The 18,708-nt window shown below is 44.4% G+C and overlaps 1 protein-coding gene across 1 annotated transcript in view; it reads left to right on the top strand.

The window, feature by feature from the left end:
* The window catches only part of SHISAL1 (shisa like 1), a 294,813-nt gene that overhangs the window by 146,554 nt on the left and 129,551 nt on the right, over nucleotides 1–18,708 (top strand). The window lies entirely within an intron of this gene.

Here is an 18,708-nt window from a genome sequence, read left to right as displayed (position 1 = left end):
CTCCCTCTGTTCTTCAAGATACCTTAAAGAGCGGAAAGGTGTAAGACCGTAACCTCTTACGGTTTATGTCAAAATTACAACACAAATAATTAAAATGGTTGTCAGCTGTTTTGATCCTTCAAAAATATTTCTCCTTTGTCCATAATACAGGTAGGTTATTATTAGTAAGTTTTAGTAAAACCTCAGTCAAAATGTCAAATATATTGTATTTTACTTGAATATCTGTTTATCTGAGGGGTGGAAATGATCTCAACAATACTCTTTATTCCCCCCCCCCCCCAATCATCTTTGAGACTGAAGGAAAAGAAAAGGAAATGTAATTACAAAGAAACATTCAAAATCTCTCTGAGAGCTCAGGATTCCTAAAAGCAGAAAAGCTGTCTTTCCGGTGTGATAAATCTCTTCCAAACAAAGCTGTTTCATTTTCTGAGCACAGGAACACAGGGGTGGTTTCATCTGTCTATTCACACAGGAAAGCTCCTCGTAGGTAGTTTACAATGTCTGAAAGTCCATAAATATATATGTATAGTGAGTGCACAAAGTCTTACACTAATCACAGCTGAACACTTCTGATTTTGTTAACAATGAGGAGCCCTTCAGCTACTGGCAATGCCAGTGAAGCTTAGACTGTGAGCTCTTTGGGGCATGGGCTGTCTTGTTCTACGTTTGTTCAGCACCTAGCACAATGGGGTCCTGGGCCAGGACTGGGGCTCCTAGGTGCTACCATCATACAAATAATAAATAGTAATGAAGCAGCTCACTATGCTCCTATGGGAATGGAGAATCTGACTCTGTTCTGCAGAGAGTATGGTACTGATGGGCACAGGAGAAGAGCCTTTCTTGGCTTAGTAACTTTGCCATGACTAGAGCTGGGAGAATAATGAGAGTATAACTGCTTATTTGGGGAGGTTGGCGTTGTGATTCAGGCACTAGAATGGGATTCAGGAGACGTAGTTTCAGTTCCCAGCTCTGCTATGGATTTCCTGTGTGACTTTGGCCCCATCTATAAAATGAAGATGAAAACACTCCCTTTGCCTGCCTTTTCTACATGCCCTGTCAGTGCTTCCGGGCAGGGATAGTGTCTTAGGCCTGGTCTATGCTAAACATTTAGATTGACATAGCTAAATCGCTCAGGGGTGTGCAAAATTCACACCTTCGTGCACTGTCGCCAAGCCAACCTAACCTCTGGTGTAGACAGAGCTACATCACTGTAATAATGTTTCTGTCAACCTAGTTCCTGCTGCATGGAAAGGTGGAGTTCCTACAGCGAGGGGAAAAATCTCTGCCCTTGCTATACTCTGTGACTATGCTACAGGGTTACAGCAACAAAGCTGTGGCACCATTGTCATACCGCTGTAACCCCAGTAGTGTAGACAAGCCCTTAAAATGTACATGTACAGAGCTTAATCCAGTGGGGTCTTGTTGTATCACCCACGCAAGGTATTAACAAACTTGAACAGAACTTTATTTACAGTGGAAATCTCTTTACCAAGCTGTAACTGCACACTCTGTAACTCTCACTCAGTCTCCTCAACTCCTCCCCCCCTCCTTCCTGTTTCCTGTCCTTTCAGACTCCCAACAGCCAGTGCTCCCAGTTCTAATAATCACATGCAGCATCTAAACACCACATTCCCTCCTCTCTTAAGAAACTTTCCAAATTAAAATAAACATTGTTGTTCTAACCCCAGGAACAAATATGAAACAAGACACTATACTGTTGGCAGGAATATTACACTGAAAACACTGTAGATACTACATAACATAGTCTTTAGTCCAGGCAGGTGGTCGTCTGAGTCTGACAGCCGTCTCTCAAGCCCCGGTTCCAGTGCAATGACTTGTTGTGTTGGTTCTACTGTGAAGTCATCCAATGCAGACTGGGTGTTGGCATAATCTCCTCTTGGTGCATAGGCAGGTGCAAGATAAAAATCATTCCATACCCGCCCATCAGAAAGTCGATAGGTGTAAGGGCCCGTCTTCTCTATGATTTTAAGAGGAGCTGTAAATTTATGGTCCCCTTTGCGTAAGATTCCAGGTTTTCGTATTCTAACAAAGGAACCACACTCAGGCTTTGGGTCCTTAGCATCCCGCCATTTGTCTGTGAAAGCCTTAGACTTTGCTTGGTTCTGTTCAACTTTCTCACATCGTCCTTGTGTGGGGCATCAGGTCGTGCCTTTAACAATCCAGCAATGTTCAGTTTAGTATTCAGCTGTTTCCCATGCAGTAACTCTGCGGGTGATCTTTGCATTGTGGCATGTCGTGTAGCCCGGTATGCTTGCAAGAAATCAGTAGTGAAGGGTATCCACAATCGCCCTTCCAGTTTAGCTGTTTGCAAACTCTCTTTCAAACTTCTGTTAAACCGTTCGATTTCTCCATTGGCTTGAGGGTAATATACGGATGACCTCCTGTGTAAAATGTTCCTCTCTGCTAGAAAAGTTTCAAACTCCAGGGAAGTAAATTGTCTACCATTATCTGAAACCAGTTCTTTGGGGTTACCTTCCAGGCTGAAAATTGAAGAGAGAAACTTAATTACTGTAGCAGAAGAAATTTGCGATGTAAACCCTACCTCAGGCCATTTGCTGAAATAGTCTATTAAAGCGATGGCATAACTACAGTCAATTGGAGCAGTGTCAAAGGGTCCTACAATGTCAATCGCCACTTTTTCCCATGCAGATTCAGGAAGAGGAGCAGGCTGTAATGGAGGGTTACATGTCACTGCTGTCTTATCATGCATTTGGCAAGTGACACAAGATTTTATGAGTGCTTCAGTTTGAGAGTCCATCCTTGGCCACCAATACAGATCCCGTAGTCGTTGTTTGGTTCTGACAATTCCTTGATGAGTATCATGTGTCAGGTGTATGAGTTTTGACTGTAATTCTTCTGGCACAAGTAGCCAGTGTGTACCTCGTAGCACACAGCCATCGAGCAAAGAAAGTTCATCCCAAACTCTAAAATAAGGCAGCAAAACTGGGTCAAGGTTTTTAGGGTTACTGGGCCATCTCTTTATCAGAAATTCCAGTAGTTTTTCTTGAATTGAACACACTGAACAAGCAGCTTGAAATTGTTCTCTTGTAACTGCAGTAAGAGTGCTTGTAATAAGCGCAACTACTACATCCTCATCCTCTGGTGGACCATCTGGTGAAGGCAAAGGCAGGTGAGAAAGGCAATCAGCTACCATATTTTCGTTTCCAGGCTTATATTCCAGTTCATAATTGAAAGCGAGTAGTCTTGCAGACCATCTAGCAATACGATATCCTGCTCTTCCCAGTCCTTTCGTGGTGAGCAACGTCGTCAAAGGGCTGTGGTCTGTGCGCAACTTGAACGTGCGGCCCCACTGGTAAGTTCTCCATTTTTCAGTAGCCCAGACACAAGCAAGTGCTTCTTTTTCAACTGTAGAATATTTTCTCTCAACATTACTTAGTGTCCTTGAAGCAAATGCAACAGTCCTCTCAGTGTTGTCCTCATAAAGTTGTGTGAGGACAGCCCCAAGTCCATAATCAGAAGCATCAGTGGTTACAATTGTGGGCAATGCGGGACTGAATAGTGCAAGTACTGGACTATGTACAATCAAGTCTTTCACCCTTTTGAAACTAACTTGTGCATCCGTTGTCCACACTAAGGTTGAACTTCTCCGTAGTAATTCTCGTAACGGTTCAATGACAGAAGCATAATTGGGAATGAATTTTGCATACCAGGAGGTAAGACCCAAGAAGGAACATAAAGTTTGCAATTCTGTTGGAGGAGGAGCATTTGAAATTGCCAGGATATGATCTGGATCAGGTTTTAGTCCAGCCTGTGAAATTGTATGCCCCAGAAAGGAGAGTTCAGTTTGTCTAAATTTGCATTTGGACCTATTGAGCTTGAGGCCTGCTTTGCTGTTGCAGTTTAGTACAGACTGCAGGTTATTGTCATGCTCCTCAGTAGTATTTCCAAACACAATAATATCATCCAAATAGCACTGAACTCCATGTTGATTCTTCAGAATCAATGACATCATTTTTTGGAAGGCACTTGGGTCTGATGCGAGACCATATGGAACATGTTTAAAATGAAATAGTCCCTCAGGTGTAATAAATGGTGTGAGGTCTCTGCTATCTTCATGCAACATAACCTGGTGGTATGCGCTCTGCAAATCAAGAGTAGAAAACATCTTTGCTCCACGAGTTCTGCAAATACTTCTTCTATGTGAGGAAGAGGATGGCTGTCAATCACAATAGCTTTATTAGGCTCCCTTAAGTCCACACAAAGGCAAATGTCTCCACCCTTCTTCTGCGTCACTACTCTAGGTGAAACCCATTCCGAGGAGTTAATCTCTTCAATAATGTCCTTTTGAACAAGTTTTCTAAGTTCCTCTGAAACAGCTTCCCTGCCTGAAAATGGTAAGCGCCGTAAGTTCTGTCGTACAGGCATCACATTATTCCAAATTTTAACTTTATGCAGAAACCCATAAGCACAGCCGAGTTTCTCCTCAACCTGGAGTTGGGTCCCAGCTGAAACTGGTGTGTGTACCGCAAGAGTGCTTTGCTGAGGAAGATCAATTCGTCCATTAATTACCCTGAGATTTAAAGCAGCTAATAAATCGCTGCCAAGGATAGCAGTGCCTTTGTGGACAATGTAGAACTCCACAGTTACACAGCGATCACCAAAAGTAACTGTTGCTGACAGGCAGCCATGTACTGGAATATGGTTTTTCAAATAGCACACCAAGTGAAGTTTGGGTTCAGTAAGAGGCACATCTTTAAAGTAACGCAAATAGATGGAATCAGGTAGTAAAGAGACTGCTGAGCCAGTGTCCAACATTAGCTGAATAGAGTGTGATTTGCCTGAGGGTATGGCAGAAACATTTACAGTGCACTTTATCTGTTCTGGAATATGTGCAGTAGTGATTTTGTCTACACTCAGCACAGTAACATCTGGTATTGTAACTGCATGCACCTGTTGATTAAACTGGCTACTGCGACATACTTTAGCAAAATGCCCAATCTTTTTGCAATGATTGCACTGAGCTACTTCTGCTGGACATCCTGTGTAGCTTGCAAGATGTTGTGGGGATCCACAGCGAAAGCATGCTTTTACTGTATTTTGCATTCGCTGATTCAGTGGCTTTTCATTAGTTTTCCTTTTGCAATTGTTTGTCTGCAGTGATAGTGAACTTTTCTGCAAAGGAGTCACAGCCTGGACTGGGCCTCCTGTCAGGGCTGGCTCCAGGCACCAGCTGAGCAAGCTGGTGCTCGGGGCGGCAGATTGTTGGAGGCGGCATTCTGCCCAATCCTAGGGCAGCACGGACGCTTTTTTTTTTTTTTTTTTTGTTCTTGTTCCGCTCCAGCCGCCCTGTAGGGGGCGGTGGCATGGAGAACCAGAGCACCCTGCAGGGCAGTCCTCTTCCTTCCCTCCCTGCTGACTGGAGTGGAGCCCTTGCGGCAGGCGGCAGGAGGCGGTGCAGCAGGAGGGGTTGCGTGGCAGCGCCCCTGCTGTAGCCCTAGTCACCCCCTTCTCTCTCTCTCTCTCTCTCTCCCGCCCGCTCCCTCCCCCCCCCTCCCCCCCAGCCAGTCCCCCTGCACCTGCACTCCGGCCGCGCCGCAGGTTTTTTTTTTTTTTTGCTTTGTCGTTCTGGCCGCCCTGCTTGGGGTGGCCAAAAAGCCAGAGCCGGCACTGCTTCCTGTACCCTTGCTCATTATTTTGGCTTCAGCTGTAGCTGACTCAATCTGAGTAGCAATGGTTATTGCTTTTTCTAGTGTAAGTTGTGGTTCCAGAAGTAAGCATTCTCTTATGCAAAGCATGATTGTTTTCTCAATGAGCTGGTCTCTAATCATCTCATCTGCCATATTCCCAAAGTCACAAGTTACAATCAGACTTCTCAGGGAAGCCATATACTGCATTATAGTCTCCCCTGGTTTCTGCTCACGCTGGCGAAATCTGTAGCAATTAGCTACTACATTCACTTTTGGCACAAAAAAGTTCTTTAATGCAGTGAGTGCAGTCTCATATTTATCATCTGCAAGGGGAAACGTGTAAAATATACACTGCCCTTCTGCTCCAAGGCAGTGGATTAGCAGAGCATGCTTTCTTACTTCAGAAATCTCTGTAGCACTGATTGCAAGCAGATAGGGGTACGTCTATACTTACCTCCGGGTTTGCTGGTAAGCAATCGATCTTCTGGGTTCGATTTATCGCGTCTTGTCTAGATGCAATAAATCGATCCCAGATCGATCCCGGAAGTGCTCGCCGTCGACGCCGGTACTCCTGCTCTGTGAGAGGAGTACGCGGAGTCGACGGGGGAGCCTGCCTGCCGCGTCTGGACCCGCGGTAAGTTCAAACTAAGGTACTTGGACTTCAGCTACTTTATTCACATAGCTGAAGTTGCGTATCTTAGTTCAAAGTGGGGGGTTAGTGTGGACCAGGCCTAAGCTCAAACATATGGATCCAGACAGTAAAAGCAATTGGAGGCTCACGTGGGTTTTGCAGAAAGGGTGCAGGTGGTTCAGAGGCAGAAGATCCATCCTCGTTGCCAAAATGTTGCATCACCCAGGCAAGGTATTAACAAACTTGAACAGAACTTTATTTACAGTGGAAATCTCTTTACCAAGCTGTAACTGCACACTCTGTAACTCTCACTCAGCCTCCTCAACTCCTCCCCCCTCCTTCCTGTTTCCTGTCCTTTCAGACTCCCAACAGCCTGTGCTCCCAGTTCTAATAATCATTTGCAGCATCTAAACACCACAGGCCTTTAGAAGCTACTGCAGTGGCTCTCAACCTTTCCAGGCCACTGTATCCCTTTCAGGAATCTGATTTGTTTCACTTACCCCCAAGTTTCACTTCACTTAAAAACTTCTTGCTTACAAAATCAGACATAAAAACACAAAAGTGTCACATCACAATGTTACTGAAAAATTGCTTACTTTCTCATTTTTACCACATACACCTCTACCCCGATATAACGCGACCCGATATAACACGAATTCTGATATAACGTGGTAAAGCAGTGCTCCGCGGGGGGGACGGGACTGCACACTCCGGCGGATCAAAGCAAGTTCGATATAATGCGGTTTCACCTATAACGCGGTAAGATTTTTTGGCTCCCGAGGACAGCTTTATATCGGGGTAGAGGTGTAATTATAAAATAAACCAATTGGAATATATTGTATTTACATTTCAGTGTATAGTATACAGTATAAACAAGTCATTGTCTGTATGAAATTTTAGTTTGTACTGACTTCACTAGTGCTTTTTATGTAGCCTGTGTGACAGACCCAGACCAGTGGGGTACAGGAGTCTGGTAGAGGGCAAATATACTGGTCACTGGATAAGTAGTTTTCTGTTCCCTGAGTGACCAGAGCAGGGGCTGCACTAGAGTAATCAGGAACCTGCTAGAACCAGTTAAAGCAGGCAGGCTAATTAGGACACCTGGAGCCAATTAAGAAGAAGCTGCTAGAATCAATTAAGGCAGGCTAATCAGGGCATCTGGATTTTAAAAGGAGCTCACTTCAGTTTGTGGTGCGAGTGTGAGGAGCTGGGAGCAAGAGGCTCAAGGAGCTGAGAATGAGAGGGTGTGCTGCTGGAGGACTGAGGAGCACAAGCGTTATCAGACACCAGGAGGAAGGTCCTGTGGTGAGAATAAGGAAGGTGTTTGGAGGAGGCCATGGGGAAGTAGCCCAGGGAGTTGTAGCTGTCATGCAGCTGTTACAGGAGGCACTATAGACAGCTGCAGTCCACAGGGGCCTGGGCTGGAACTCGGAGTAGAGGGCGGGCCCGGGTTCCCCCCAAACCTCCCAATTGACCTGGACTGTGGGTTCTTCCAGAGGGGAAGGTCTCTGGGCTGTTCCCAAACCCACATGGTGAGTCTCTGAGGCAAGAAAATCCACCAATAAGCGCAGGACCCACCAAGATAGAGGAGGAGCTTTGTCACACCTGTTATAAAGCTAGGCAAATAGCTAGATGAATTGATGTACCCCCTGGAAGACCTCTGCGTACCCCCAGGGGTACATGTACCCCTGGTTGAGAACCACTGAGCTACTGTAATTCAAATAGTAACATATTTTATTTGAAAAAGTCCTAACATTTATATGGTTATAATACTGACTGACTATGCAGTAAAAAATGTGAGGGAATGCAAACCTATGGAAGGGACTCACCATCGCATAATTATAATGGTATAAGTCTGGATAAAATATGCACTCAGCATCCCATGGAGATATCCGTAGGACAAAATGAGGCATATGTGTATCCTTTAGATGAGTCTAGAAAATGGTTTTGTATAGTGACACTTCATTTAGGCAATTAGAGTTAATGGGTCAGATCGCCAGCTGGTCTGATTTACTCCAGCAAAGTGGCAGTGGAGATGATGTACTGTATTTTGGAGAGCTTGTCTGGTAGGGCTGTCTAGCTGAGTTTCTTGTTTGGGTTTTTTAAAATTATGCTACCAGGAAGTGAACACCTTTTATTATCTGTTGCCTCTATATATTTTCAGAGCTTTGACACTGATAGAAAAGAAAACGTCAACAATACAATCAACAATCTGATCCTACATTTCCAAATAAATAGGAAAGTCTATCAAAACATATAAAGAGTCACAGTATTGTCAAAAGTTATAATCCTATACTCTTTTTCAGTATTCAATAGATCAGTCATGTAGAATGAAAATGTTTAGATAATTTCAGGGATGAACTGGAATCTCATTTACTGTTAGAAGAAGAACAGGAGTACTTGTGGCACCTTGGAGACTAACAAATTTATTAGAGCATAAGCTTTCGTGGACTACAGCCCACTTCTTCGGATGCATGGGCTGTAGTCCACGAAAGCTTATGCTCTAATAAATTTGTTAGTCTCCAAGGTGCCACAAGTACTCCTGTTCTTCTTTTTGCGGATACAGACTAACACGGCTGTTACTCTGAAACCTGTCATTTACTGTTAGGAGTTTTAATACAGTATTATGGTCTACAATAAATTTAAGCTGGTAAAAACATGTAAATTGTAGTTCAGTGTTCAGTTCCAGAATATTAGAATCTCTGTGTTTGACTCACTATGTCTTTCTATCTGACAGTTCCTAGTGCATCCATCAATACCTGCCCTTCACTCAGAAATGAAGCAAATGATTAAATTGGCCCAACTAACAAACATCTTCCACTCCAAAACATTTCTACTTATATTGGGCCCAATGATCTTACAGGGAGATGAAGTTATAGAACATAAGCCAACCAAAACATTGGGGACGGTCATCCGGAATAACGGACCACAACAATGCATATTGATCAGAAAGGTGGCACGGCCAGTATGCCTGCGGGATGCATAAGTTCAATGTATCCCCATGGCAGCTCCCACCAGTGGGGCTCCGTTGGCTGTCTTTTTAAAGTTGCCCTCCTCCAGCCAGATCCTTAGGAAGGGCACTACCCTGTTTCCCCGAAAATAAGACAGTGTCTTATATTAATTTTTGCTCCCAAAGATGCGCTAGGTCTTATTTTCAGGGGATGTCTTATTTTTCAGAAATGAAAAATGCCTTATTATCGGTGGATGCCTTATTATCGGGGAGGTCTTATTATCGGGGGGATGCCTTATATTACAACGAGAGGCAAAACTGTAAGTAGGCCTTATTTTCGGAGGATGTCTTATTTTCGGGGAAACAGGGTAGTACAAACACCACTGGCACTCTTGCCACATGCAGTAGCCTTCTTTGGCGGCAGGTGGGTGAAATGTGTATACACCTCCCACACCAGCCGGGGTAAATCCAGCCATTTGTGTTGCTTTATCTCTCTTGACTAGAAGGGAACGCACAATTCATCCAGTGTGACACCTCACCTGCTCAGCACAAGTCTCTAAGAGTCTGTCTACACTCCAGTTAGATATCTGAGGCTGGCCAGTGCCAGCTGACTCGGGCTCGGGTTAAGGCAGGGGTGGGCAAACTTTTTTGCCTAAAGGCCACATCTGGGAATAGAAATTATATGGTGGGCCATGAATGCTCACGAAATTGGGGTTGGGGTGTGACAGAGGGTGAGAGCTCTTGTTGGGGGTGCATGCTCTAGAGTAGGGCCAGAAATGAGGAGTTCGGGGTGTGCGAGGGGGTGCTGGGCTGGAGTAGGGGAGGTGGAGTGAGGGTGGGGGTGAGGGCTCTGGGGTGGGGCTGAGGATAAGGAGTTTGGGGTGTAGTAGGGTGCTCTGGGCTGGGACCAAGGGGTTCAGAGGGTGGGCGGGAGATCAGGGCAGGGGATTGGGGTGTGGGGGGGAGGGCTCCCGCTGGAGGTGCGGGCTCTGGGGTGGGGCTGGGGATGAGAGATTTGGCTGCAGGAGGGTGCTCCAGGCTGGGACAGAGGGGTTCGGAGGGTGGGAGGGGGATCAGGGCTGGGGCAGGGGGTTGGGGCATGGGGAGAGGCTCAGGGGTGCAGGCTCCGGGCAGCGCTTACCTCAAGTGGCTCCTGGAAGCAGCAGCATGCCCCCTCTGGCTCCTATGCAGAGGCACAGCCAGGTGGCTCTGCACACTGCCCTGTCTGCAAGCTCTACCCTGAAGCTCCCATTGGTTGCAGTTCCTGGCCAATGGGAGCTGCAGGGGTGGCACTTGGGGCCTAGGGCAGCGTGCATAGTGGAGTCCCCTGGCTGCCCCTATGTGTAGTAGCCGGAGGGGGGACATGACGATGCTTCCTGGAGCCACGTGGAGCGGCCCCCGACCCTGCTCCCCGGCTGGAGCACCAGAGCGGGGAAAGCCCCAGACCTCTCTCCCCAACAGGAGCTCGAGAGCCGGCTTAAAATGGCTGGCAGGCCGGATGAGGCCCACGGGCCGTAGTATGCCCACCCCTGGGTTCAGTTAAGCAGCCCCTTAGCCTGATCCCCAGAAGCCTGAGTTAGCTGGCACTGTCCAGCCTCAGGTGTCTAATTGCAGTGTAGACATATCCTGATTTTATACCTCTAGCTCACATTCCTCACAAGAATCCTTCCAGGGATGAGACTCTAGAGGTTCTGAAATCCAAGACTTTGACCTTTGTGTAGCTTCAGGACAAAACCCCATATTATTCTTTCTCTGTCACTGACATTGTTTCTCCTTGCCAGCACACTCAACATTTAAACTCCGTTCAGAGCATCCTGGGATGTCATACTGGCAAATCAGTTTTGTTAGCGACATTTTTTCATTGGAAGGAAGGAAGGAATCAGACACCTGGGCAGTTTTGCTTCCATATAAATCAGCCATTAGCTGCTACCAAAGCAGCTAGATCAGTGGTTCTTAAACTTTTGTACTGGTGACCCCTTTCACATAGCAAGCCTCTGAGTGTGGCCCCTCCCCCTCATTATAAATTAAAAAAACTTTTTTATATATATTTAACCCATTATAAATGCTGGAGGCAAAGCAGGGTTTGAGGTGGAGGTTGACAGCTTGCAACCCCCCCCTGTAATAACCTCGCGACCCCCTTAGGGGTCCCGACCCCCAGTTTGAGAACCCCTGCCCTAGATCCTATGGTGATTAGCAACATAGGATCCTTAGATATATAGATAGACTATAGTGGCTCCTGGAGTTCAGAAGTTCATCTCCACTGTGATCCCAATTCCAACTACGTAGCAAAAAACTAAGATCAGGAACTTGGTCTGCCTATATTTGAAGCATCTCGGGTGAACCATTGTCAGAGATAAGACATCAGACTAGATGGACTATTAGTCTGTTCTAGCCGAGTATTTTTCATCTTCATCCCACAGGTTTCCATGATGGTTACAGAGCAAAAATTGTAAGCGTGTTTGCAACTTAAAATAATGTTTCAGTTGATATTGCTCCATAATAGCTTTCCATTTTTGTGTGTAGCCATAAAAATTGGAGTAATACAAACCTTAAGAATGTATTTTCTAATAAATAGTAAAAGCTTACGGTGGACTGGTAGCTGTAGAAATGCAATCAGCAGACCCATCTTGAGAAAGAAAGGGGGACATAGTTTAGGAGAGAGAAAAAATACTAGTAATACCATTATATAATCTACTACAGCAACTTTTCCCAAAATTAAAGCATCCATCATTATTTAGTATGAAAAGAGCATTTAAAAATATTGGTTCTAATTTACAAATGCAGTAAGATAGGAGGAGGATGGTGTACCCTGCTGGGAAAATAACAATTCTCAGGAAATAGAAGGCTTGGAGTTTCCTTTTGCTTCATGATCTAGGTACTGTCACACCATATGGTTTAAATATGCCCAAGCAGATTTAATTATCATTTATCACGACACATTCAGTATTTTGAATTTGTGGCAAGCAGCATATTCTTTTCACTTTATCTCTATAGCCTTATTCCTTATCTTGCTTATTGGGTGAGCTATTGTCAAAGAACAGCTAACATAACGCAGTCATTTACTATTTTGCTGCTTTCGACCATAATAGCATGCTGTTTAATTAATGAAACATCTTATCATGCAAACATTCTACAATGCTGTGTTCTTTAAAAAGAGGCCATGCGTGAGCTCAACTGACAGCAGTATTAAGTGTCTGTTAATATTGCTCTTAAAACTTTTAGGGCCTCATTCACCCTTGCCCTGCACTGTGTGTAGCGTTTTCACTTTTTTCAAAGTGGGTGTGAAATGCTACCGTTCTGCTTTGTAGATCCACTTTGCATGGGAGCAAATGATTATACAAGATGCAAGACAATAGGCTAGGTCTACACTACCCGCCTGAATTAGCGGGTAGAAATCGACCTCTCGGGGATCGATTTATCGCGTCTCGTTGGGACGCGACAATCGATCCCCAAATTGATGCTCTTACTCCACCAGCGGAGGTGGGAGTAAGCGCCGTCGACGGGAAGCCGCAGAGGTCGATTTTGCCGCCGTCCCTACAGTGGGGTAAGTCGGCTGCGATACGTCGAATTCAGCTACCTATTCGCATAGCTGAATTTGCGTATCTTAAATCGACCCCCCCCCCCCCGTAGTGAAGACCTGCCCATAGTGACCTAGGTACTTAGGACCTAATTTTCAAAGCATCCTTCACTCAGAACCTCTGAAACTCAGATCCCTAGGGCCTTATCCTGCTCCCATTGACATCAATGGCAATTTTCTCATTGACTTCAGTGGAAGCAGGGGCAATTTTTTAAGCAAGGATTTGAGGTATATAGTATTTCCCCAAAAACAAAAGACCGGATCCTCAGGTGGTATAAATCAGTTTAGCTCCACTGAAGTCAACAGAACAACACTGGTTTACACTACCTAAGGAGTTGGCCCTAGGACATCATTCAAAAATATTTAAGCTTAGATTCTCCACTCCCTTTTGCCTTGTACTGTGTGTAGTGGGTGTAAAACACCAGTACCCTGCTTTGATAGGATTTTATATCAATTATACTACAGGTACAATTTGCATAGCCATTTATAAGATAGGAGAGAATGCAGTTGCCAAAAGAATAGAGCCATCATGTGGTGACAGAAGTCAAGAGTCAGTGGGCCTAATTTTTATCTCACTTACGCCAGTGTAAATCACAATTAACTCCATTGAAAGCAGTGGGGCTACACTGGTATAAGTGAGAGGAAAAACACCTCCTGAAGCTGAGGGGACTGGATGGCTCAGGAGCAGTGGTACTGGAACTAGGGATGGTGGGAGTGCTGCCACATCCACTGGCTTGAAGTAGTAATAACACCCCAAATACATGGTTTCCATCATCAGCACCCTCACTATAAACATTGTTCCAGCATATTTCCACTTCTGAGGTGTTGGTACATCTCTAGTTTGGCAGTCAATATGAAATGAGTTGGTGGTTTAAGTCCATTTCTCAGTGTGTCTGTCACAGAAACTACCACTATAATTAGTAATCTAAGGGCACGGCTACACTTGCAGATGTAGAGCGCTTTGAGTTAAACCAGCCTTTGGAGAGCCCAGTAAGGAAAGCGCTGCAGTCTGTCCACACTGGCAGCTGCAAGCGCACTGGCATGGCCATATTTGCGGTGCTTGCAGTGACATTGGGTGCGGTGCATTATGGGCAGCTATCCCAACATGCAAGTGACTGCAATGTGCTTTTCAAATGGAGGTGGGGGTGGGGTGGAGTGTGACAGGGAGTGTGTTGTGTGTATGTGGGGGAAAGAGAGTGGGGTTTTGGGGGGGCTTAGAGCATGTCAGCATGATGTCTTGTAAATTCAGACAGCAACAGGGCTCCCTTCCCCTCCCCCTCCCCCCACCTCTCTCTCTCTCACACACAGCATTCCACACTAACGGTTGCTTTGTCTCAGAGCAGATAAGCAACCGGCTGTCAGAAACGGAGCTTTCAAATGGCATATCCGCATTCCTACAGCAAGTTCAAAATAATGAGAAGAGTGGCCACTTGACATAAGGGGATTATGGGTTGTTTCCGAAGGCTGATCAGAGCGCAGTAATGCAACACCTCATTCACACTGGCACCACGGCGCTCCAGCGGGGGCACAGCAAACGTTATTCCATTCACCAAGGTGGAGTACCAGCAGCGCTGTAGCCGCGGAGTCAGAGCGCTCTATGTGCCTTGCCAGTGTGGATGGGTAGTGAGCTAGTGCGTCCGGAGCTTCTTTATTGTGTGGTAACTCGCAAGTGTAGCCAAGCCCTCAGCAGAATGACTAAGGGCAAGATATAAATCTTGCTTACCCCAGGTGTAACTTCAGTGCCTTAACCAGCATGAGATCAGAGTCAGACCCTAATGACTGAAGTGCATCACTAACCTCTTGTGACACCTCAAGATGCATTTCCCTCCAATGTGCTCCATAGCATATTCAGACTCCAGAAGAAATAGTTACACTGAGGTGTGAATCTAGGGGTATGACTATACAGCAATCATGGGGTGTGATAAGAATGTGTGTAGACACACCCAAGCTAGATTTAATCTAGCTAGCTCAGGTCCTGGAGCAGTGAAGCCATGGTGACATGGGCTTCAGCACAAGCCAGCCACCAGAGTAATTACCCGTGGTTCCAGGAGGGCTTGTATAGCCCGTGCTGAAGCCTGCACTGCCATGGCTTCCATGCTCTGGGACCCTAGCTAGATTATAGCCAGCTTGGGTACATCTAAATGAATTCCAGTCACACCCTGTGATAGACACGCCCTTGGCTGTGTTGAGGTGCTGTTCACAGCATTGAGTGGAAAGCTGATCCTGGTGGGACGACTTCTGTAATTTTCATGTGCAATTATGATCACAGCCCTGCATTTTGCCCTCATTCAGACCTCAGTAACGCCATAGACTTCAGCAACTTCAGTGGGGGGGGCACAGGAATAATGAGGGCAGAATCTGGCCTTTACTCGTTTTCAAAAAAGTTACCACTGTCCTGGCTAATGGGGATGTACTTTATCTTCTCTCTGATTCCCCCCAGCCTTGTCTCATAACTGAAGATATGGTAAGATGGTGGGTAACAGTTAGTTTAGAACTACAGCTGTTTGGAAAATGCAGAAACAGTCAAAACATTTCAATCACTCCTATAAGGTGGTCAAAAAAGCCAAACAAATCAGAAATTTGAACATTTTTGACCAGCTCTGCTTATGATTGGGTTCTTTCTCCAGTTCTACCATTGATTTGCTGTGTAGTTTACAATAAGTCACTTTGCCTAAGTTTACGCTTAGACCAAGCAGATTGCTGGTGGGTTATTTTATTTGTTTTTTATTTTAGAATTTGTTTAATAGAATCACTCTAAAACTACCTAGTTAATCACATATTAACTTTTGTATATTCACATTTTTATTATTGTTTCCTTCATCCTCCTTCCCCATTCCTTCCTAATGTTTACTGCACCTGCTCATTGCGTTTTGTCTTAAATTAGTTCATAAATTCTTTGGGGTGGGATTGCCTTTTGTTTACACTGTGTGTAGCACTCTGGGTCCCTGATCTTGATTGGGGTTTCCAGCTCCTGCCATCCATACTATGGTGATAAAACCAATAATGTCCTTCTGTAAAATTCAACAATGAATAGTACCTCAGAAGGGTAGGGTAGCATGTAATGAATGTAAATACTTTGAAGTCTTTAGATGAAATTCACTATACAAAGGTCATTTATATTCTTTATTATTATAAAGAAATCAAACTGTCAACCTCTGATAACAAAGGACTCAATCGTTAAGAAGGCACTTTACAGAGAAAGTAAATTTACTGTATCTGTTCCTATGCCGCGTGCATGTGCACGCACACACATGCACACAAGAGGCTAAATAACTAAAGCAGCATATTAGGGGAGCTGGAAAATGAGCCTATTAGCAGAATTGAAAGACAATATTTTTCACTGAAGAAAAATAAGGCTTTCATGGCGTGCACAAGTGTGCGAAGTAATGTTATTGCATTCCATTACAGACATTTTCCCACTCTAACTATATCAAATATGTATGATCTTAAAAGTAAAGTGAGGAATATTATAAATTAATAACAATCTTCTGCATTTACATAGTGCCTTTCATCTGAGGATCTCAAAGCACTTTACAAATATTAAAGGAGCAATGTCCCATCAAATCTAGCCCCAAATTAAGGTTTTATAAAAATAAGCTTTCACATTATCTAAAACCAACAGAAATATTTCTGATTTAAAAAAAAAAAATCCAGTGGAAACAGATATTTTAACAAACATTTCCCTGCAGTATTTGCAAGTCAAGCATTGCATAGGTATGCAAGTGCAGGAGAACCTGAAATTGAAAGTGACTGGAAACTAAGTATTCTATTTTCATTCCAAATGGAGAGAAGCACACAAGGTAATCAAAGAACATATACAGGGAAAAGTAAATTAGATTTCTAAAATGTGTTCTGGTTTAATGAACTAAGGTGGTGTTTGCTACCTGGGTAAGGAAACTCATTTATTTTATAAATACATGGGGCCAGATCCTGACCCTTTCCCCATTTTCCCTTGTGCTAGTCTGGCAACATAAAAATATGTGGAAAGCTGGTTTAAACGACTACCTGGATTCCCGTTGCAAAGGAGCATCACCTGCCCCTGGCTACCCCCAAATTAGGGGATGTGCTGAAGGTGAAAAGGGGACTTGGGCATGACCAGAGCATAGTACACTACAGGATCCCTGGCTGGTAGAGAGCACCTTGGGACATTGTTAGAACTAGGCAGCTGCATATAGTTGAGAGCAGTCCCTAGGCTGCTCTAAACTATGTATCGGGGAGGTGAAAAGGTAATGCAACACCACCTTTATTTCTCACCACTCTGAGGTGCAGTAAGCAGAGGTTCTGCACTCCTGACAATCTAAGTCATTATTGTATTTATTTATTTATTTATTTTTTAATCTGAGTGTCTCCCTTTAATAATACCTCATAATGAGACAGGGGGCAGGTCTACACTAACCCCCCAATCCGAACTAAGGTACGCAACTAAGTACCTTAGTTCGAACCTACCTCGGTCCAGACGCGGCAGGCAGGCTCCCCCGTCAACTTCGCGGTACTCCTCTCGCCAAGCTGGAGTACCGCAGTCGACGGCGAGCACTTCCGGGTTCGACTTATCTTGTCCAGACAAGACGCGATAAGTCAAACCCAGAAGTTCGATTTGCTTGCCGCCGAACTACCGGGTAGTTTAGACCTACCCAGGTAAGTGTTATTGTCCAAGAGCAGAACTTTACATCTCAGTAGTGGTGTATGGACAAATTCCTGAACAACAGATTTCCTGGGGGTTATTTTTCCAATGGCTATCATTTTCTCACTACTTCTCAGCATAGTGGTGTTTTCTAAGTATTTCTGAACTTTGTAACAAGGAGGCAGAAGGGAATGGTCTTTTAGTTAAAAAATTGGACTATGACTCTGTGGTTTGGGTTAATTTCCTGGCTCTGCCCCAGACTTCCTGTGTGACCTTGAACAATGCACTTCATTAATTTCAATGGGAAACTCACATAAGCAAGGGGTTTTCAACAGGATCTGTCTTCAGATCTAAGGGCTTGATCATGAAGTCTGAACTCAGGCAAATTCCCATTGACTTTAGTGGGACTTTTGCCTAAATAAGGCTGTAAGTAAATGCACATGCTCCAAGGACTATGGCAGTTGGATATGGTTTCTGATAACTGAGCCAATACTGTAAAGAGTGTCGGTAACCATGTAGCACATCTTGCTCACTATTTGAATGTACTCATAAAAAATCTTCCTAAATCCCCATTGGCTGATGCAAATTATGATAGGCTACAGCAGCTCCACCAAATCTGCTCATACTCTGGGCAAGTTTCAGCAACGCAGAATGACCACGAAATAATGTGTGACATCTCCTTTTGTTCTGCCGCAGAAGTTAACACATAAACACTATTCCCAGAGCACTGCATGTTCCTGCTCGCTTCTCTGACTGGGCTGGTGGACAGGCAAATAAATGCTCTGAAGAGGGTCAGGCTGGCTTTGAATGCAGTAGAAATACAGCAAAATGTTTCCTTAGCAGAGGAGGACAGAATCAGTAGAAATTGTGTTTACGAGATTCTTAAAAGTATTGCAGATAAACAGGAGGTAGAAATCTTATGAAAGAGATATAGATAGTGCCTGATATACACAACTCATTTAGGAGAATATTGCTATTATAATTAAAGCAGTAACAATAACTGATTAAACATTATTCTTGTGAATGTCTACAGTAGTAGTCTGAAAATATGTTTGTAAAGAGGCTGCAAAAATTGGATTGGTTTAAAACTGGGGATGAGAAATTGAAAGGATTTTATATGTCTTGTTTAATGCTCTGCAATGCTTTTCCTACCCGATTCTGGTCCTTACTAAAGTTGGACAAGTATTTTGGGTGGAGAGGTGGGAAGTATTTGTGATCATTCGTCTTAAAAATATGAATTGGTTCTGACAGTGTTTGTGA

Source organism: Malaclemys terrapin, chromosome 1 (assembly GCF_027887155.1).
Source record: "Malaclemys terrapin pileata isolate rMalTer1 chromosome 1, rMalTer1.hap1, whole genome shotgun sequence".
Classification (NCBI taxonomy): domain Eukaryota; kingdom Metazoa; phylum Chordata; order Testudines; family Emydidae; genus Malaclemys; species Malaclemys terrapin.
The sequence above is the reverse complement of the archived record's forward strand: the minus strand, read 5'-3'. Positions and strand labels throughout refer to the sequence as shown.